Source organism: Vipera berus, assembly GCF_964194415.1.
Source record: "Vipera berus genome assembly, chromosome: 1".
In the NCBI taxonomy this organism is placed as follows: domain Eukaryota; kingdom Metazoa; phylum Chordata; class Lepidosauria; order Squamata; family Viperidae; genus Vipera; species Vipera berus.
The window spans coordinates 240,665,071-240,686,787 of NC_138202.1; the positions used below are offsets into that span (position 1 = coordinate 240,665,071).

A 21,717-nucleotide genomic window follows, 5' to 3' on the forward strand; every position below is an offset into this window, starting at 1 on the left:
ACCATAAGGCGGAAATTTATGGCACAATGCCAGCATGTCAAGAATTGGAGACAGAGCCATTGTTTTGCAAAGCTTACGGATGCAGTATTTTCCCATGGGTGAGAATACTTGATGCATCTCATTTTGTTGCAAACATGCCATCATGTTATCATTACACCATAACAGCTTGCTTTTATATGTAACACAGCAATAATGTGTTTGTGGCCAAGAAGTATGCTTCCAAAAAATCCCTCAGAAAAAGTACTCAAGGTTGGCTTTGTTTGGATACACTATACATTAATTTATTCATTTTATTTCCATTGTGCTTGGAAAGTGAAAATGAAGGTCTGCAGTAGTTTACAGCAAAAATGTTTAAAAATATGTCTAGTAAATGTAACCAAAAATCTGGCACATATTACCAATTGTGGTGGACCTGTATTAAAATAAAAAAATGGACAAAAATATGCACTTTGGTTAGAAAAGTTGTTAGGAAAACATGTAGATTTAAAACCTGATTTTTTCTTATTACGTATAATACGAGAAAAATTTGATAAGCAACATGTATATTTAACACTGCATGTACTAACAACAGTGAAGATAGTATTTGCTCAGCACTATCTCCTTGATCTCCTAGAGAAAAGGTGGCATAGACATCTGATGGAATGAATAAAACTGTCAATACAATATGCTCTCCAATTTCCAGCTATCCCAGGTGTTGAAAGAAAAATTTCCATCAGGGTCCATCCAAGCTGGGAATAAACAAAATGGAGACTGCTTTAGAAAAAAGGTTGCAGTTTATGGAAGAGGAGAGCCAAACAGAAAGATGGCTCTGGGAAAACTGACCATATGTAGCTGGGAGTGGTATGTTTTTATACCTTCTGGGGCTCTTGAGGTTGTTTCCTGTTCCTGTTTGAGGCTTTGTATTTCCTGTGTTATGTACTTTGACCTGAGTCTGAGTGTGCCCTTTCGGTATTGGTGGTTTAATCCTATTATGTCCTCAAAGGTTATGTTTTTTAGCGTTTGGGTGGGGTATGCAGATTTTAGGTGTCTTTGTTTTCCTAATCTCTTCAGTTTATAGCTGGAAGGCTCCAACCTTTCTGAAAGGATGATTAAATTTGCATTTCTAAAAGCTGGCTTCTGCTGAGTTTTCTGGCTGGGGGATAGGAGAAGTTTCTGCCTTTTTAATATTCCACAAAATATTACTTTCTCTGGATTCTTCCCACACAGGGTATAATTTTCTTTTTCTTTTTTTTTTGCCACAATTAAAAACTCAGTTGACATCAAGGAACAACAACAATTGACATGTATTTAGGCCTGCACAAAGCTTTGAAGGCACCCTCTGATTTGATTAAGCTTTAATCACAGAAGCAGATTCATGCCTTAAAACAAATTGAGCCTTGCAAGGCACCTCATCAATTGGATGGCTTTTGTGCTGTTTCTGGGGCACATCTCTAAAAATGTGCCAATCTTGCAAGCTCCTGGTATGCTGAATTGCAAGGGGTGAGTTAACCAGCTCACTAAATTATCAGAGCTATTTTGTGGTGACAAAAGCTCGCATTGCTCTGAGCTTCATTCATTTCCTCACTCTCCATCCTTATTCCTGTGGTCATCCACAGGCCTGGGCTTTTTGTTTTCCTGTCCCAATAGAACATTACACTTCTGGTCCTAATCATCACAAATGGGAGTTCAATACAATTCTCAGCATTCTGTGTATGGGCTCAGTGCCAACTTACATTGCACATTTAAACATTCTGAACAATTAGGGCGGGTTTAGTTCTCTTGGCAAAGAATGGACGGGCATCGAGTGCTATGCCAACAGTTTAGCATTTTTTAAAATAGAAAGTGCCAAGGCTAATACCACTTTCTTCATGCCAGCCTCATTGTGGCACTGCACTGCACTGTGCCAGCTTGCTCCTGCCATTGCCTCTGCTGATTCACTGATGGTTGCCAACAAGTCATGCTATTGCATAACTGAAAAAAATACGTTTAAAAAACCCCTAAGTTTTGCCATTGTGCCTGGCTCATCTTGGCTCCACAGCATAATTGGGCCAGTTATACAAGGTCCTTCCAAAACAAGGGGCAGATTTGCCACCTTGTAGTATTTTCCCCTCTCTTAAATTCAGCGATGAGAAGCAGAAAAGCTATCCTATCTCATAAGGTTGGTATTCTTTAGTTTCACAGCAAATCTGGCACTGCAAAAAAGCAAGAATTTAGAAAGTAAAAGTTTAAAGAGCTGATTTCTTTAAAAAAAACTTTTCTGTATTACTTCTGCATAGATTTTCTATAGAATTTTTGCTGGAGAGTTGAGAGTGCTGAGCTGTCTTTTTCTCATTCCTGTCTTATGATTTCTGAATGATGTTGCAGTTAAAATTTAAAAGATATCTGGAATAAGAATAGGCAGGATTAATGTCTGAAGAGTCTATCTTTCTTGTTATTTTCATCCTCTTTTCTCCAAAAATTAAACTGCTCCAAGTGCTTTGTGTTTTCCCATTATATCCTATGAACAACAACAAAAAATCTCTTTTAAGTATCTCAGACAAAAACATTTTGCCCTGAATTGCAAGCTGGAGTCTTCCTCTCTTTGAATCTTGAGTCTTCAATTCAAATCAAATCAGATCTGATTCACGAAGGCTCACTCAGATTCACTGTGGCGTTTCCCTTGTGTGTGGTTTGAAAGTTCCTCTGCAGATATTAGATGACCAAATCGAGATTATGAAGTAAAAAACAGAAAAGATAAAAGGCCCAAGAAGCAAAAACGACTCAGAGAAAAGCAACTGAATACTCAAGGCTAAGCCTCCAGTGGCATCAAGTGAAATTGGATTGTGACTGCATTTCTGAAATTGGCTTTACCAGAACACCAAAATGCAAGACGTGAAAATGAATTAAAACGATAACAAACAGGCTTCCGATAGCCAGAGCAGCTGCCTTTCAAATTACTGATCTTTCAAAACTCTTGAGTCCAAAGTCAGTGCTAGCATCATCTTTAGGCCAGGAAACTATGAAAAATGAGTACAGCTCAATAAGGGGTAAGCATATCGCAAGATCAGCTGGCTGCACTTCCAATCTGTACTCTTTAGAAGCACTACATTCCTCACGGATTATTGTGCTGTTTCATAATAATATGGCTATTTCAGTATAAATTAGCCTGTTAAACATTTCTTCCCTGCTCCTTCTCGTCTTTTGCAGAGCAAAATTTTTCAAGCCCAAAAGAAAAAGAGGCCAGCCACTAAACATCCCCAACCCCCTTCCCCCCAAAACAACCCAATAGAGAATGTCTCTCCTCTCCTCTACACAAATTACAGTATCCAAAATGTGTTGGGCTGTGAGGCAATAAATCCTTTCCTATCTTTTCCTTCTTGTTTTAGGATTTAGAATTTTACAATTCTCTTCAGTAAGGTATTTGTGACATTTTCGATCAAGGGTTTTTTAAACTATTATTTACTACTTCAATCTTTCGATCACCCTACTCCATAATAATTTACAGCTTATAGATGGCAATAAGAAGAAAACAAATTGTACCAAGAAAAAAAGAAGATAACTGAGGGAGCAAGGGAGAGGAGGTGCAGGAGAAGGAGGAAGGGGAAGGGAGGAGGGAGAAAGAAAGAAAGAAAAAAAGAAAGAAAGAAAGAAAGAAAGAATGAAAGAAAGAAAGAAGGAAAGAAAGAAAGAAAGAAAGAAAGAAAGAAAGAAAGAAAGAAAGAAAGAAAGAAAGAAAGAAAGAAGGAAGGAAGGAAGGAAGGAAGGAAGGAAGGAAGGAGAAAGAAAGAAAGAAAGAAAGAAAGAAAGAAAGAAAGAAAGAAAGAAAGAAAGAAAGAAAGAAAGAAAGAAAGAAAGAAAGAAAGAAAGAAAGAAAGAAAGCTCAACCACAACGTAAGTCTGGAGCCTGAGAAAACAACTAGGCCTTAAGCCAGGGATGTCAAACTGCTGTCCCCTGGGCTGAATGCGTCATGCTCAGGGCACGCACACCCCAGCTCCGCAAAGGCAAAAAACATCACGATACATCACAATATGTCATGTGACACGATCGAGTTTGACACCCGTGCCTTATGCATTCTGTAGAATTTCGAAAGATGGGAGCAGTAGTGGAATCTCTGGGGAGCCATGACTAAGAAGGCATATTTTGGGGGGCCTACAAATGGATTCTTCTTAATTAACAGGCACTTTAGCTGACTTCATGTATGGACAGAAACATATGTAGACAAATGTTTCCTCAAGCAAGCAGGCCTTAGGCCATCAAGGGCTTTAGGTGACAATGAGCACTTAGACTATACCTGGAAGATAACTGGCAGCCAGTGCCATTTACAAAGCAGCTGGGACATGTACACATACCCTGACACTCCAATCCCATCCCATGTTGTCACCTTCTAAACCAGCTGCACCTTACCTAACTTGTCACAAGATATATTCTCTAACTTTGGAGAAGGAATTCAAGGGTACCCAAACAAGTGAGCTAGGTTTCATGCTTTGACAGTTTAATTCACAAATCAATAAAACCTGGGATAGGGTTTCTTCTGCAATTCTTAATGCCTATGAGAAAACCTAATTTGGGAGGCAGGGAATGGAAAATGGGCAAGGCCAAGCTCTTTGGGATTTTGTTGCTATTTCTCAGCAGCTTGAGTTTTTCGGCCCCCACAATGGCATCAGGCCTGCCTACTCTTAATCCTGAAAAGAGGTCGTAGCCTAGCCATGATTAATTTTAATCTGGGTTTACATAACACACTGAACTAAACCACACACCCCAAACAACCACCAGGAACCTGTTATAACACCGGAGCCATCTTGAGTTCAAATTCCACAGAAATTGGCCAAGCAAAGTTTCTTTTATCTCTTGTAGAATTTATCCTCACCAGATCTGCTGCCAATTTTTCCAACAATAGAGGGTGCTCTTTCCCTCCTTCCTGGACCATCAATAAGGAAAAAAAGTTCTTCCTCTTTTATGTAGATCATCAGGTATTGGCAAGCATATGGTATTGGCATTTCAATACTGTACACAATGGTACATTCAGAACTGTATTCTAAAACTATTGACCGAACAGACCAGTAAATGCTTCCCCAACTCTCCTCCCCAACATTCCAAAATGACCTCACTCTAACATCTCTGCCCATATTTCCTATAGCTCAGACATGTTAAACACAAGGCCCGGGGGCCGGATCCAGCCCGCAAAGTAGTTTCATGTGGCCCATGAAGCCATCCTGGAAACAGTGAGGGAACAGTCCCTGCTGCCTTGGTCCTGGCCAAGGCCGGCCGGGAACCAATTTCTTGGTGGCCATCTATGCTGAAACACATTCAGTCTTAGCTCCACAAGGCCATCTGAAAACAGCAAGGGACCAGCCCCTGCTCCGTCGGCCCCGCCCCCCTGGGTGCACGCTGGGAGGTATCACCCTTTGTGAGGAATGAAGAAGTGCACCATCGCCTGGAAGTGGCCAGCACATGGCCCTCATCTACTTTGCGCAGGCTAGGGGCTAGGCAGCATTGTGCTTCTCTTCAGATTCTTGCCACCTGGCTCAGCCTCTCGGCACTGTGAGGAGAGCTCCCCGTTGCCTGCCAGAACCGGGCAGGCTGGGGCTGGGCAGCATTGTGCAGGTAACATCGTCTCATGCTGCTCTTGGCATCCCCTCCCCCAGAGCCCACCAAGCCGGATATGTGAAGTAGGCGAGGGCCATGTGCTGGCCACTTCCAGGCGACGGTGAATTTCTTCATTCCTCACGAAGGATGACACTTCCCCAGCTGTGTTTCTTGCCTGTTTTTCTCCCTCCCTTATCTCAAATATTTTCCCACCGCTCTGTTCTTAGGAAGGAAGGAAGGAAGGAAGGAAGGAAGGAAGGAAGGAAGGAAGGAAGGAAGGAAGGAAGGAAGGAAGGAAGGAAGGAAGGAAGGAAGGAAGGAAGGAAGGAAGGAAGGAAGGTCTGAGGGAAGTCCTGCCTTAGTCCTTCCCTGCTGCCCTTTCACCATCCCCTTGCCCTCTTGCCCTATCCTGGAAGGTCTCCCATCCTATTGCTAAGGAAGCTTTGGATACAAAGCCAGGTCTCCTCATTTGGAGAGGGAGTGGGCCTCCCTCTTGACTTTGCCCTCATACCCATCACAAGCAACCTGGCTAAGGAGAGCAAGCACAGCAGCAGCAGCCTTGAGGAAGAGATAAGTGCAGCGGGGCACCCCCTTGGGGAAGTGGGGCTGGGCTTAGTGCCGCGAGTGCTTGAGGGCTGGGCTGCGCATTTGACCTCCGTGCCACATGAATGATGTAGAGCTGGCCATGCCCACCCAGTAGGCCACACGCACTCCAGCCACGCCCACCCCAATAGGCCATGCCCACCCTGGCCACAACCACCTGGCCCCCCAAGGGCAACCGTAATGCTGATGCGACCCTCAATGAAATTGAGTTTGACACCCCTGCAATAGCTGGTTCCTTGCTGCTGCCTTCATGGATCAGGTTTAAGGCACTTTTTTCATCTCTCTCTGGCTCTCGCATCTTTCTTCTCTTGAGTAAGGTCTCTCAATGGTTTCTCAGCTTCTCCTCACAGGTGAATCTTTCAGTTCTTCCCACCGCCTTGACTCAGCTCCAGTAGTTGCTTGGTATTTCTTGCCTCCTCTCCTTCTCCTAATGCCTCCTCTCCTTCTCCTTTTGCTCAGGAGTAATCTTTATCCCAGCAGAAGGGAGCTCTTCCTCCTATTCAAATGTTTGTTCTTTCTTCTGCATCTCACTTGCTGCACTCAACACGGGCATATTATATTAAACAGGGGTCCTCAACCCCCGGTCCATGGACTGCCACCAGTCTGCAGCATGTCAGCAAGTGGGCCGCACAAATGAGCAAAGCTCCATCCTCAGGATGCAGGCAGTATTCAAAACCACATCCCCTCTTGTACACAGAAAAACCTTTCTCCATGACACTGGTCCCCAGTGCCCAAAAGGTTGGGAACCTCTGCCCTAAAACCAGTGCTTTTTTTCTTAAAAAAAATGCCAGAACTCTCATCTTGGCGGGTGCAGGAGGTGGGGGGGCGGGGGGGGTGCTGCTGCGGTCACAGGTGTGAAGGTTGTTGGTGGCAGGCTGCCCCCCTGGGGCCGGAGCTGGTGCGGCTGGTGCTGTGGGAGCAGCAGGGCCCCCTCTATATGGCGGGGCTGCACGGGGTGGGCGGCGGAGGCGGGGCGGGCCAGGTGATGCAGAGCAGCCACTTAGGCACAAAGGGCAAGGTGATGGTGGCACAGGTCCAGCACCAGGTAGGCCACCAGCCTGGCTGACACAGGTGAGCACAAGGAAGGAGTGCACATGGACTCCGCAGAACCCACCTTGCACTCCTTGTCCTCTCTTACCTAGTTGAGATGGTGTAGTTGGGCAGCAGGGAGGGATGCAAAGTTTCTGCCAACTCACCTTCGCTACAGACAACTTGCCGGTGCAACGCTTGCCGGTCAGGTCTTTTGGCACTCTCAGCAGCAATTCCTATTGGCTTTTGAAAGCCAATAGAGGTAGTAGCATAGCTTATGCAAAAGCTTTTTTGTGTGTGCAAAAAAGGGTGCCGGAACGCCATTCTGAGCATTCTATGAGAAAAAAAGCCCTGCTTTTATGTTTTAAACTTATGATTTTAAAAATATTGTAAGTTGCCCCAAACCTCGCCATGTGGATTGCATACAAATATTATATAATTGGTAAATAAAGGTAGAACATATGTTAAATATACATCAAATGATAATATGTTTTCCTACAAAGTCAATTCTTGCTCAATGACAGACCGAGGAGTTAACTCGGAAAGGCAAGAGGAAAATCTAGAAGAGGTCTGTGCAACTTGTAGAAGGGAAAGGCCCACACTGATAAATTAAAAATCTTTGTGGTCTGCAAAGGAATGCTGGTGGGCTAATCAATGATTTGGTGACTAGAGGAGCATCTACAGTGTTGGAGTTCGTGGTTATGGTAAGCTGTGGAGGTCTGTGCTCTGTGCAAGGGTGCTTGGTAGGCTGCATGTACAGGCCTGGTCTAGAATTTATTTTGGAGCATTCAACTATCTAGAACAGGCATGTCAAACTCATTTTGTTTGAGGCAACTTCTTATAAAAGAATTGCCATTAATTTGTTTTAATAAAATAATTTAAATCATTTTTTCACTTGATTTCAAATTAAATGAATTATATTAGTTGACAATGAGATTTTTTTTTAGTACAATTGCCAAATGCAATAAACTGATTTTAAGTATATGTGTGCACTAATTATTTCAACACTAATACATTTTAACAACATATTCTATTTGTAAATGAATGCAAATGCAAATTATACAATTTTTTTGTGCAAAAATAAAACAAAATAACAGATATAAGAGCTGTTATCATTAGTTATCCTTAGATAAAAAATAATTCCATCATCCAAAACTTTGTTATACTGTATTTAACGAACAGATGCTTTGGGATTAAAAAAAAAGACTGACTACATTTGATTGTGTATCACCATGGCACTAAAACAAAATTCGAATAGTGTATGAAAAATAAAGGTTCCCTAAATGTCTGGTGGCTATATCTATACATTTTCTTTCTGCACATGTCAAGATGGCTGCTTGCTGGCTTCTGAGCTCTTAGTGTGGAGCGGTTTTAGGCTCTGCTGGGTTGCCATGGGGCTTTTTGCCATCGTTTGGCCCCTGTTCGGTTGGTGGAGCTGCCGGTGGAGCGTTGGCACCCTCCCCTGTCAGGATACAGCCCGGAATGACAGAGGATGGAGGAGGAGAAGCCAGAGAGGTTGATTGTCTAGTTCACCGGTGAGAGGACGCTGGCGGCTGGGCGGGGCCGACTCTACTGTTTCCCTGCTTGTTCGAGCAGAGCAGAGCTGGGCCAAGTAATTTTGTGCCAGATTTCGGACTCTGCTTGTGCTTGTTTGTTTTGTTGAGACCAGGTTTGTGGCAGGTGGAAGGGGGCTTTGATATTGTTTCTCCCCCCCTCTGCCACTTGGCAAGTTCAGCTCTGTGAGTGCAGTGGACCTGTTGCCGTTGTGCTCGCAGCTATGGGGTTTGCTGCTGCTGCTGCTTCCTTGCCGCTGCGGAAGTTGCAGCTGCCCTTGTCGCCGTGCCTGAATCCTGTTGCTTTGGGTCCGTCGCCATTGTCATCGGGCTGCCTTTTTGGACTTGTCATCATTTGCCACCACCACTTTGTCATCACCACCTTATGGCTTTTGCTGTCGCTGCCACTGATTACTCTACTGCTACCACGAGTGTGGCTTTGGGACTTGCCACAGGCTCCCTGAACTATGCATTACCATCTGCTGGCACCCTCCATTGTCCGATGCTACCGTTTCCCTCTGTATGCCAGCGTATACCTTTGGAGAACTTTACTCGCTGCGAGATTCCCCCCTCTCGCAGGAGCATCCATCTGTCTTACATAAGAACTTTCTTGATGACGGGTTGTGGGACCCTGAGAGATGGCATGCTTCAAAGAGGAGCTTGTGGGGATTTTTAGCAAGATTTGTATTTAAAATTTTAAGGGGATCTGGGAGGGGGGAGGCCCAAGGGATCCGGAACAAACTTGGGGGAGTTCGACCTGGACAGCAGTCCAGACCATTGGACGGTCGCGGGGGGGAGTAGGGGTTTGGGGGCAGACTCAGCTCCGAGTGAGGAGGGTCTTCCTATTTTGACGATGATTGGGAGGGGCAGAAAGTGTGGGAGCAGAGGGCTTTATCGCAATTGGGGAACGGGCCACCACTGTCTTCAAGCGGTTGCCTGTTCCCGCCCTCGTGGTTCTTCTTGCTCCCCCTGGGGCATAGGATTGCAGGACCCTGGGCTCAGGTTGGTTTATTTCAACGCCAGGTCCGTGGTGAACAAGGCTCCCCTCATACATGATCTTATTGAGGAGGAGAACGCGAACCTGGCCTGCATCATGGAGACCTGGTTGGGCCAAGAGGTGGGTGTCCCCCTCTCAGACCTATGCCCACCGGGCTTCCGGGTGCTTCACCAGCTGCGGGCCCAGGGCAGGGGTGGGGGGATGGCAGTTATTATTAAGGAGAGTCTTTGTCCACGAGTGGTCACTGTCGCTCAGATAGGCGGGTGTGAGTCTCTCCTTTAGAAGTGGGGTCCTGGAGTTCAGTTGGGCCTATTGATTATGTACCTGTCTCTCAGCTGCATGTCATTGGCCCTGCCCAAGCTCCTCAACGTCTTGCCCAGGTTGGCGATTGAGTTCCCCAGGCTTATAGTTCTGGGGGATTTCAATCTGCCTTCCGCGGGTGAGGCGTCTGAGTTGGCTCGGGAGTTCATGGCTTCCATGACAGCCATGGACCTAACTCAAGTAATTCAAGACCCGACCCATAATGGAGGGCACACACTCGACCTGGTTTTTATCTCTGGACAGTGGATTAATGATCTGGGTAGGGGGGATTTAACCATTCAACCCCTGTCATGGTCTGATCATTTTCTTCTCCGGCTGGGCGGCTGCTGGGGCCTTGGATTGAGTTGTGTCTTTGTGGCTTCTGACCCGGCACAGATCTCGGGTGGCCCCCTGGTTCACTGAGGGTCTCCGAGAGATGAAGTGCTGGAAAAGATGTCTAGAGAGCTGTTGGAGGTCCAGCAGATCCGAATCTGACTGAACACAGTTAAGAACTTATCTTAAGTCTTACCTAGTGGCGATGGAAGTGGCAAAGCGTGTTTACTTTTCCGCTCTCATTGCGTCCGCAGATAACCGCCCAGCCGCCCTGTTTAGAGTGACCCGCTCACTGCTTAATCAGCGACCGAGGGATGACCCCTTGCAGGGTAGGGCTGAGGAATTTGTACAGTATCTGCAGGACAAAATCACTCAGATCCGGACTGGTTTGGACTCCGACTGGGTGGAATCCAGCGGAGTGGAAAGGGCAGGTCTTGGTTATACCATTTGGGGTGAGTTGGACCCTGTTTCTTTGGATGATGTGGACAGTATTATGCATAGACTGAGCGCTACAACTTGTCTATTGGCCCCATGTCCCCCCTGGCTGGTTTCGGCCGCCAGGGAGGTGACAGGGGGCTGGCTCCAGGCAGTTGTCAATGCTTCATTGATGGAGGGTGTCTTCCCCTCCGCCTTAAAAGAGGCAGTGGTGAGGCCCCTCCTCAAGAAGCCTGCCCTGGACCCGGCCTCCTTGAATAACTATCATCCTGTCTCCAACCTTCACTTTGTAGTGAAGGTTGTTGAGAGTGTTGTGGCGCGTCAGCTCCCGCAATTCCTGGATAAAGCGGACTATCTGGACCCACACCAGTCTGGTTTCAGGCCCAGTTACAGCACAGAAACGGCATTGGTCGCACTGGTAGATGATCTCTGGCAGGCCCAGGACAGGGGTTGTTCCTCTGTCCTGGTCCTACTTGACCTCTCAGTGGCTTTTGATACCATCGACCATGGTATCTTGCTGCGACAGCTCGGGGGGTTAGGAGTGGGAGGCACTGTTCTACGGTGGTTCTCCTCCTACTTCTCGGGCTGCTCGCAGTTTGTATTGGCAGGGGGGCAGAGATCTACCCCACGGCCCCTCACTTGTGGGGTGCCTCAGGGGTCAGTTCTCCCCCCCTCCTGTTTAACATCTATATGAAGCCACTGGGTGAGATCATCCGTGGCTTTGGGGTGAGGTATCACCAATATGCGGATGATACCCAGTTGTTCATCTCCACCCCGAGCCAACCCAGTGATGCCCTTGACGTGATGTCCCGGTGCCTGGAGGCCGTGCGGGTCTGGATGGGAAAGAACAGGCTCAGGCTGAACCTCTCCAAGACTGAGTGGCTGTGGATACTGGCATCTCGCATTGTCCAACATGTTCCATCTCTTCTGATGGGGGGGAGGTATTGCCCCCCTCAGAAAGGGCCTGCAACTTGGGTGTCCTCCTGGATTCACAGCTTAACTTGGAGGATCATCTAACTGCTGTGACCAGGGGGGCCTTCCCACAGGTTCGCCTGATGCGCCAGTTGTGCCCCTTTTTGGACCGAGATGCCCTATGCACGGTCACCCACACCCTTGTCACTTCTCGCCTGGATTACTGCAATGCTTCTCTACATGGGGCTGCCCTTGAAGTGCACCCAGAGGCTTCAGCTGGTGCAGAATGCGGCCGCGCGGGTGCTTATGGGAGTTTCTCGATACTCCCATGTTACACCACTCCTGCACGAGCTGCATTGGCTTCTGGTTGCCCTCTGGGTGTGATTCAAGGTGCTGGTAATTACCTTTAAAGCCCTACATGGCTTAGGCCCAGGGTACTTGCGAGACCACCTGCTGCCATTGTCAACCTCCCATCGCCCGGTTCGCTCCCACAGAGTCGGCCTCCTCAGGGTTCCGTCGGTTAAGCAATGCCGGCTGGTGACCCCCAGGGGGAGAGCCTTCTTTGTGGGCACACCGACCCTCTGGAATGAGTTGCCTCCGGAGCTGCGGATGGCCCCTAACCTTCGGTCCTTCCTCCGTGACCTGAAGACATGGCTGTTCCAACAATCAAGCCTGGACTGACTAGTTTTAAATTAGATTTTATTTGGTTAATTGTTATGTATTTATTACATTTATGATTTAATTCTTTTTTAAATTTTGTATTTTATGTTTTTTAACTTTTTATTGTTGTGAGCCTCCCTGAGTCCTTAGGGAGAAGGGTGGCATATCAATTTAATAAATTCTAATTCTAATTCCTTAGTAGCACTCTATTGCCTTCTTTTTAGCCTTTTTTTCAACTTTCCAGCTTAAAAAAGGCAAGGCACCGGGAGCTGAAAGTTACAGAGACTGTTTAAGCAGGTTGCTAAGCAACCTGTTCACACTCAGCCCTTCTTACCCTCCCACTTTAAATTAGCCTGTACAGATCGCATTTCATTCGATTTGAGCCATCTGAAGGCCTGCCGCTGCGATGCATTCTGCTGCTCTGCAACCTGGCTGCCTGAGGAGAATTTGGCTCTCCGGAACAGTTTCCTTCAGTTTTTGTTTTTGTTTTTTGTTTTTTTGTTTTTTTGCAAAAAAAGGTGCCGGAACACCGTTCTGAGCGTTCTATGAGGAAAAAAAGCCCTGCCTAAAACTAACTTTGCTTCCTCCAGACCATCATTCTCTCATTGCCTGATCTTTAGGTCTGGGGACAGTTGATTATAACTTGGCATCAGCACATCTTGCAGGGAAATCTCATTTCTAACCCTCATCTTTATTCCTGTATGCCTACTTATCCGCATACAAAAAGTTTGCTTCCTGCATTCTACATTTTAAATAAATATTATACTTTAAGTCCTTCCTGTTTTGCATCCAACTTCCCAGTGTATCAACTGAGTTGAACCAGTTTTAGTCCCTCACTCCAGCCCATGAAGTTAGCTTGGTAACAGAAGTGTCGAGATAACTCTAGATCAGGAGTCAGCAACCTGAAACAGTGAAAGAGCCACTCGGAACCGGTTCCCTCACAAGAGGAAAATCTGGGAGCCGCAAAAAATGTGTGCACATGAGCGTACATGCGCGCATGCACAGAACAGGGTTTGACTGAATAATGGAGCCAAGGCGAGATATGCACCTACCCTGCATATTTGAATTGATTGGTTGAACTTTTTTAGTCCCACTTTTTTTTTTTGGACTGCACATGGCAGAGGACTGGGAGCCACAGGAGATGGCTGAAAGAGCCGCATGCGGCTCCGGAGCCGCGGGTTGCAGACCTGTGCTCTAGATGAAGATTTTAAGCCATTGTCTAAGGTCCATATGTAGCAGAGCATGCATAGCTGAGTAGAACTAGTCTCCTTAAAGAGCTTTTGATAAAGGTGCCTAAGATCCCAATGGATGAATGAAAATTATTGAGGGAGTTACACACTATAATACAAAGACTGCAATTGTGGACCTTCAGATCTATGGGTAATCAAAAAAGAAAAGAAAGAAAGACTCATTTTTTCCTGTAAGAAGCAGTCAAAGAGGCGAGTAAGAGTATTGGTCTTCCAATTAGGGGAAAGCAGAGCAGAGAGAAAGGGAAGAACAAGCTTGTTTGTTGTCTGGACTCTGAATGCCCCTAGTTGTAAGAAGGATAAAAGGATATTTGTAGGATATTTGTTGGTTCCATAATTTAATTCTGAACAAGTTTATAGTTTGGTGCAACAAAATAGAATAGAATAGAATAGAATAGAATAGAATAGAATAGAATAGAATAGAATAGAATAGAATAGAATAGAATAGAATAGAATAGAATAGAATAGAATAGAATAGAATAGAATTCTTTATTGACCAAGTGTGATTGGTCACACAAGGAATTTGTCTCCAGTGCATAAGCTCTCAGTGTACATATAAACAGCAAGCAATCAGTCATAGGTCATAAATCATAAAGTTATCCAGAAAATCCACGGCTTCCTTAATTATGGGTAAACAAATCTTAAAAACAGTGTCTCGAGAGTTTTAAGGGCAGCTTATAACCTGCATCACTCAGAACCAATTTCAACTGGTTTATTTTACCTTATTTGGTTGACCTTCCTTATATTAGTATAATCAAACTTGGCAAGAATGGAAATAATCATACACTTTTCATTATTCCTTTACCAGCAGATGGCACAAAAATTGGACTGAATTATGATCCACAAATAATCTAGTGCAGTAGTCCTCAATTTACAGCCTGTCACTTAACAACTGTTCGAAGATACGGTAGTTAAGTGCTACTTACAACCCATCCTCAGAGTTACAACTGCCGCAGCACCCTTGTGGTCATGTGATCATGTTTCAGACACTTGGCAAACCAGCCCACATTTATGGTGACTTGACTTATGACTGCAATGATTCATGACCGAAATTCTGAGTTAAATTGTGCTTGTAAATCAAGGGTGACCTGTGATTAATTTACATTCTAGCAATGCTTGCTTTAAGGGAGTCACCTTTCAAAGTATATGAGGAACGCCAGAGAAATGCAGCAACCTAAAGTGTTCTTACTGGCACATTAACTTCCCTGTCCCACAAAAAGCAACTTTTGATAAAGCTGTTAAACAATTCTGCCTCCTTTGTGAACTCATGAGGCCCCCTCCTGTAATCAAGAAAGCCTTTTACTGTATACCTTCTCAGGGGACAGGCAAATGTCCTCCCAAGGCAGTGACAAGCTCCCTTTCCGATCTTTGGGAGTGGAGGCTCTTCCACAGTTCTTGACAGCTTCTCTTCTGCTGGGATGCCAAGAGTGACTTACTTATGGCCACATTAAGGCTCTAAACTGTTGGAAAGGAGCCGTGGAGCTGCTTGCAGATGACAAATGAGGTATTCTTCAGAGCAAAACAAGGAAGGAAAATGATCGATCGTATATTCTCTCAGGGTGTTATACATAGTTGAAGTCATGCCTCTCTGCTCATTTTGCTACGATCAATTTTGCCGCTTTAAAAAACAACAACCCTCTTTGCTGCTGGCTGAGAAGTGGCCTTGCTGGATCCATTAATTTAGATGCTCCAGCAAATAGAAGAGCAAACACATCATCATCATCATCATCATCATCATCATCATCACCACCACCACCACCACCTTCATTTCTGCAACAATAAGCTTTTGGAAGGAGAAGGTGTTTGGGACCTTCTTCCATTAGAACTAAGCTCAGTAAGTAACTGGCATTGATGAAATTTATTTAGATGGGAGAAGACAACAAGAGGGTGTTCTTATCTCCCCTCTGGTCCACCATACAGTAATTTGGTGCACAATTCTGGGGTCCCAGCTGGTAAATCTTTATGTGGAAATTGGCTATGTGTATCTAATCTATTGTCTTAAAGCTATTCAGCTCCATAAATACCACCAATATTTTGATGGATATGTTTTGGAAGGATGAAATTTGGACACCGGCCTTCAGAGACACTCCTGCCCCAAGCAGACTATTACGGTGACTGTACTGGTAGGCACAACTCTGGGTAACACTGCAGTGAAGACCACATGGTGGACTAACAATCTTCAGTTGCATTGAATCTGCTGATTTCCCAATGCCTTCTTCCAGATCAGACCACCCAACAGAAATTTTTATTGTGAAAAAGCAGAAAAGAACCCTACATATGTTTACTACCACATGAACATAGGTAGAGATGTTGTGGAAGGTAGGAATTTTTTAAAGATCTCCATGAATTAACTTATGCTTTATGGCACCATGGCCCAAGGCCCTCTCCTTATTATAGTACTCATATGTTTATACACATCTGAACGACATGGACTTGGAAGTCAATCTTACTAATTGTCAGGCTTTTAAGCTCAAGATTGAAATCTCTCAACCACTTGCTGATGCATTCTCATGGGCATTACTACTTTACAAACTACTCAGAAGGAACAGTACAGAATATAAACCAATGATAACAAAGCTAGACAAAATACACCCCATTTAGATGATGGGGGCAAAACAGTAAACAAATTTCCTGTGACAGACATCAAGCATTGGAATATCCACCTGGTTTAATTTGATTACTCAAGAACTCCAGGCAACTTCATTGTGCTAGGTGAGAAGGTCAAGCACAGACCCAGCTCACAGTCTGGCAAAGCTCATGAGGCAGTCTTTTCCTTAAAATGGGGATCGCTAGGATTGTTGAAGAAATGCAGAATAGGATTCACTGCTTTGTGGAACCTGATTTCAGTTCGACATCAAATTGATAATACGGAAAACAAAGTGCATAAGAGTGGTCACTGTAGCAAAGCTGGGATTTTTATTTTTTTAGAAAAGGTAGTGACTATTCAGTTACAAAAAAGTGACGTATGACCTTTTTTCACACTTACGACCATTGCAGCATCCCCGTGGTAATGTGATCAAAATTCAGGCTCACTCGGTTGCAGTGATCACGTGATCACGTGATCACCTTTTGCAACCATCTGACAAGCTAAATGAATGGGGAAGCCAGGTACATTTAACAGCCATGTCACTAAATTAACAACTGCAATGATTCACTTAACAGCTGTGGCAAGAAAGGTTGTAAAATGGAGCAAAATGCTCTCAACAAATGTCTCACTTAGCAACGTAAATTTTGGGCTCAGTTGTGGTCATAAGTTGAGGACTACCTGTAGTAACTTTGGGAGAATTAAGCATTACATTTCCAGCTTTCACAACCTGGAAAAGCACAAGTTTTCTATTTCAGGTGGCCTGCCTGGTTTGCTTAGTTAAATGAGTGCCAAAAATAGATGCCCAAAGACCTCCAAAAATGCATGGCAAATTGCATTTAACAGATGTGCAGTAGCCATAGAAACCACTGACTACACAAAGCAAGTAAATACACATATCACCTACAATTTGATTCATGCTGCTTCTGCTGCAATTGTTGAAAGAATCCTTAAAAGGGAGGCTTGTGAAAACATATTGAATGCGAATCTTGCAGGATGGAGAAAGTCACTAATGTGGCTACAGAGATATTTAAAAGATCTCATAAAGAAATATATGGGTTGTGTGTCCTTGGCATAGAATTAGAATAATAATATATTGACTGAAATATAAATCCTACAGAGAAAAATAGCACCCTGCTTTTGATCATACAAAAATATAAAAGATATATATAGTGGGTTACTAAATTTTGACAGAGGATTTGATTGGGACAAACAAAACGAGAATCTAATCAGCTGCTAAAATTACCATTGAAAAATTGGACCTATTGCTGTGGATTCCTGCCCTCTGTTGATGTGGAAATTACAATGGAATTTATTCTTTGAACAACAAAAGTCTTAAGCTAAATTGCAGAAGAGCTGAGAGGTGCTAGTTCTTATAGGAAAAGAATCAAGCAAATGCTTAAAGTTCCCACATAGTCTAAAAATATCTAGATGTCAGTTTGTCAGGATATCTTTAAACAATTTGGAACACATTTTATTGCAAGAAAGACTTATGGCAATCTCCAAGATGGTCTCAGTTCTCATTAATGGTCTAACTTGCATGTTTGAAAGGTGTTCCTAACTCCCCTGGAATTTTATGATGATTACTGAGGATTTATAAAGAATTCTACTTGCACTGTGAAGCCCTTGAATGATGTCAATGGAAGACATCAGGCAACTGCTATCAAAGAAAGATCATCTCAAGCAGATTGCGGTTGTTCTTCAGGATAACTTTAGATCTATTTAGAATGAAAACAAGGAAGAAATACTGGCTTAACGGCCTGACTTGGAGAAGTGCTATATTGTTCTCACATAATTGCCTATTAAAGCAATATGTCTAAGGGTATGTGCATTTGTTAATGTATTAATATCAGTATGATCTTTTAAATAAGATTTATTTCTTAGGTAACAATCAATAGATGAATCTCTTAATTATCATCAGATTCTCATATTGCTAAATATAAATTTATGAACTCAGGGAAAGAATAATAAAAAAAATCAACAATATTTGTCCTTTTTGTATGTACTTTTTAGGGTACACATCTTTTTCAAGCTATTTTTAATACAGTGTTTTTATGTACCATTTCTAATTTCAGGCTACTTATAGATCAATGTAGCAGTTAATAGAAGTCAACACAGAATTGCAAGTGTTGGAATGGGAGAGAAAAGTGTTGGTTAAAGGAACAAGTAAGAGAAATGAAACAAATAAGACTTCCTTGAAGAACAGAAGTCTGAAGCCAAGATGAAGTCAATGATTCCCACTAATGCACACACAAACCTCTTTAAATAAATTGGCAAGGGAGAAGAGAAACAAAGCAATTTAGCTCTGCAAAGTGCCCATGTGATGTAATCAGCCAACTCTGAAGACATCCTCAAAGTGACTCAAATTCATTGAGTAGAACTATACAATGTTCTAGATCAGGGATCCTCAACCCCTGGTCCATGGACGAGTACCAGGCCGCGGCATTCCAGCAACCGGGCCTCACAAACAAGCAAAGCCCCATCTGCAGGATGCAGGCAGCACACAAAACCACACCTCCTCTGGTCCACAGAAAAACCTCTCTCCATGGAACCAGTCCCTGAGGCCCAAAAGGTTGGGGGCCTCTGTGCTAGATGGCAGTGGAAGCATCAGATGTGGCTGGAGATGACTCTGCTTTTCCCAGAGGCCAAACAATTCAATTCACATTTAGGGTTGTCTGGAGGGAGGGTAGGTACAAAAGTTACAGTGGGGAGGCAATAATCTCCAGTGGTTGGCTATGTCATATGTGAAAGTGGGGCAGAATTGTCTGCTTAGTCCTGTATGTCAGGGGAAGGAGCTTTTAAAAAATGCATACCGGTAACTTATTTTAGAGCTCTGTTTTAGAGAGCCCTGGTGTCGCAGTGGTTAGAATGCAGTACTGCAGGCTACTTCTGCTGACTGCCAGCTGCCAGCAGATCGGCTGTTCGATTCTCATTGGATCAAGGTTGACTCAACCTTCCATCTTTCCGAAATCAGTAAACTGAGGACCCAGATTGTTGTGGGCAATTTGCTGACTCTGTAAACCACTTAGAGAGGGCTGCAAAGCACTGTGAAGCGGTATATGAGTCTAAGTGCTATTGCTATTATTTTAGAGCTCTCATTAGAGTTTTTAAGTTTGTCCCACTTTAGAAAACAGGAAACTACAGCTGTGATCAGAGGGAGCCCTCACAAAAATGAATTCAGTGGTGTATGTAGCCTTGGGAACTGATTCAGCCTTGGCTAATCAGTATCCCGAAAACAACAATGTGAAACTTACCACAGGCAGAAGAAGACCTCATTTCTGGGCGCTTGGACACCTGGTCAAGCGTCATTCCACACCCATCAACAGGAGGAACTTCACTTCTCCCAGTGTTGGCTTTTGGAACATCGTCAGGGCTCTTAAGCCTCAAGATACTGTATATGCTGTATCAGGAACAGCTGCTAAATTAAGGGGACCAATCATGCTAGCAAGCACTTCCAAGTAGCAGATCAGCTTACTAGTCTACTTCTAGCAGAGGTGGTGATTTGGGGATTTGAAATAGCTTCTCACATTTCAGTTTTAGGCAAGCAAGTTCATATTGGTGGTGACTTTTATTCCAGCCTGATGCAGAGAGGCAATTGTGAAATCCAGTTGTGAAATCCAATCACTATGACAGGACAGTTTGCCGACTTAAAATAGGATACTGCTTTGAGCCATAAGCAGAACTGCGAGGTACTCATATTTCCTTTTCAGCAATCATCAAAGAGAAATTTATAAAGGACTCTGAATGGGCTACAGGACAGATTTCTGAAATAAAGGATTGTCTCTTATTTTAAAAAGCCATCCATTAGATTTATTTATTTTGGGATGTATGGTCACTGAAGATATAATTCAAACTTAAGAAAACAAAGTCTAAAATCTGGTCACAATATAATATTCCATCAATAGAATAGAATAGAATAGAATAGAATAGAATAGAATAGAATAGAATAGAATAGAATAGAATAGAATAGAATAGAATAGAATAGAATAGAATAGAATAGAATAGAATAGAATAGAATAGAATTCTTTATTGTCTTTGTTTAACTCACAACGAAATTAAGTATAATCATCATCATCATCATCATCACAGCAGCAAATTGCTTGACTGAGTTTTCTCTTAAATACTTTTGGAGAAGAAACATGCTGCAAGACAAATGTGAGAAAAGCGTAACAAGATTAGAAAACAGTTTAAATTCACTACCAACAGACAGACTAACTTTATTTTTATTTTAATTACAGTACTGCAAACATGGTAGGGACGCGGTGGCTCAGTGAGTTAGGATGCTGAGCTTGTCGATCAGAAGGTCGGCAGTTTGGCGGGTCGAATCCCGAGTGCCGCATAACAGAGTGAGCGCCTGTTACTCGTCCCAGCTTCTGCCCACCTAGCAGTTCGAAAGCACGTAAAAAATGCAAGTAGAAAAATAGGGACCACTACTGTGGGAAGGTAACAGCGTTCCGTGCGCCTTTGGCGTCTAGTCATGCCGGCCACATGACCACGGAGATGTCCTCGGACAAGCGCTGGCTCTTCGGCTTTGAAACGGAGATGAGCACCGGCCCCTAGAGTTGGAAACGACTAGCACGCATGTGCGGGGGAACCTTTACCTTTGCCTTACTGCAAACATCAGGCCCTTCTGTTGGTTCAAAGAGTCAGAGAGACAGGCACAACGATCAGATGGATTTGCTAGAAGAAAGGGAGAAGCACTGGACATCTAACACCAATGACTTTAACCAATCCTCTGCTTGCTTTAATGCAGTTAAATGCTGTACATCTGTGTCAGAAGAATAATTTGGGGTTCCACCTGGAGCTGAAGTTGTGCAAGAATAAATAAAAATGAGATCCAGACAACTGTGAGGAAAGAAAAAAAATATTTATTCCTAAAAACAGTTTACTTTTAGGGGCAGCTGCAGAGAAATGGAGTATAGTGGCAGACCTTTACAGAGGCAACTTGTCCGGGGTGTGGAAGTGTCTACATGCTGATTCCAGGGTGACACTTGATGGGTGTGTGAGTGTGTGTGTGTGTGTGCTTGTGAACATGCAGATCCTCTGAGAGACCTAATTTATTTAACTCTGTGTTTGCAGACCTTATCTTTTGATGTGTGGATTAGGTCTAAGTAACTTATTTGATGGTTTGAGGAAGTTTGCTAATTCTAACTTAATTTCAGCTTGACTGTAAAATCATCTAGTGGAGAACACTGATTCTCAGACCGTTGTGGATTCTGTGAACATTTTATGGGAAGATGGAAACAGTTATAAAGAATAAAATACATTTAGATATAAAACTTCTCACAGCTGGAAGGGAAGTCCTGTTTGGAGTATCTGTTTTGCTCTCTTTTGCTTTTGGTGATGTCTATTTCGTAACAAATAGTGCTGAAGTTATTAATGTATTAACATAGGGCATGATACTCTAAATGACTAGCTAAGTAAACATAAAGAATATACTCTGTTATTTTCATCTCCTTCTCTTATGTATTTTCACTGCAAAAAACCAGGAAGCATTGCCAGCATTTTCAGATGTGCAT

The 21,717-nt window shown here is 43.7% G+C and overlaps 1 protein-coding gene across 1 annotated transcript in view; it reads left to right on the top strand.

Annotated features, from left to right (window-relative positions):
• Positions 1-10,742, top strand: part of TPBG (trophoblast glycoprotein) — a 45,624-nt gene extending 34,882 nt beyond the window's left edge. The window contains exon 3 of the transcript XR_014024574.1: positions 10,615-10,742. The gene's annotated coding sequence lies outside the window, so the exon portion shown is untranslated. The remainder of the gene's footprint in view (positions 1-10,614) is intronic.
• The last annotated feature ends 10,975 nt before the right edge of the window (positions 10,743-21,717 follow it).